The sequence below is a fragment of the Bison bison genome, unplaced genomic scaffold (assembly GCF_000754665.1).
Source record: "Bison bison bison isolate TAMUID 2011002044 unplaced genomic scaffold, Bison_UMD1.0 scf7180017857286, whole genome shotgun sequence".
Lineage (NCBI taxonomy): Eukaryota > Metazoa > Chordata > Mammalia > Artiodactyla > Bovidae > Bison > Bison bison.
The window spans coordinates 6029-6943 of record NW_011487859.1 but is presented as its reverse complement, the minus strand read 5'-3'; the positions used below and the strand labels follow the sequence as shown (position 1 = coordinate 6943).

Below are 915 nucleotides of genomic sequence, written 5' to 3'. Positions count from 1 at the left end.
CTTGAATTTCGTAGAAACGGAGTCATATAGCATATCCTCTGGTAAGACTCTTTTTCTTTTTCTTGCCTAGGGCAATAGTTCTGAAAGTGATTTGAGTCTTTACACGTACAATAAGTCGTAGAAGTTTGATCTTATCGCTGGGAGATTTATTCTTTCGATTTTATAAACAAACCAAAATTTATCTGTACGAGGAAATGGGACGTTGCTCATGATACTCATAGTAGGGAAAAAGCAGCCTAGTCAGGCCACCTGTCAGCAGAGTGGCGCAGCGGGAGCGTGCTGGGCCCATAACCCAGAGGTCGATGGATCGAAACCATCCTCTGCTAGGCTTTCTTTTCGTGACACCCATCCAGTTCCTCGCTCGAGCATCACGGGCACAACACAGTTCGTCAGCTTACAGATGCACCGTCTCCTTTCACCACTCCTAGAACCGTTGCCACCGCCTTCCTAATCTTTACAAACCAGCAAGCGTTTTCCTTTCCCGTCCTTTCTCTTTTCTTTTTTTTCCTTTCGTCCTGGGCGAGGGCCCTGGGGCCGGGGCGGGGGGCGGGGGTGAGGGTGTAATAGCAAAATCGGCCCTCCTCACTCATTTCCAAAGAGAGGCAAACCTCTGGCCCTTCTTACTTCGGAATAGTTGACAAGTTTACTGTCCATTTCCGATGGATCAGCACTACTTCTTCCAGGGAATAACATACACACTTGACTCCAGTTAGGGTTTTATATCTTCTTTACACTCGAAAGAAAAAACTTTTCTTGTTTGTTTGTTTTTCTTGATTTCTGCCTGGGGACTGGTCCGCGAGTCTCCTACTGTCTGTCCCTTGTCTTTTCACGACTATACGTATGCTGTGCGACGAGGTGGCCGAGTGGTTAAGGCGATGGACTGCTAATCCATTGTGCTCTGCACGCGTGGGTTCG

General features: G+C 47.7%; 1 non-coding gene across 1 annotated transcript; it reads left to right on the top strand.

Annotated features, from left to right (window-relative positions):
• Positions 1–254: 254 nt before the first annotated feature.
• Positions 255–326, top strand: TRNAM-CAU. The gene has a single exon. It is a non-coding gene; the product is annotated as a tRNA-Met (tRNA).
• The last annotated feature ends 589 nt before the right edge of the window (positions 327–915 follow it).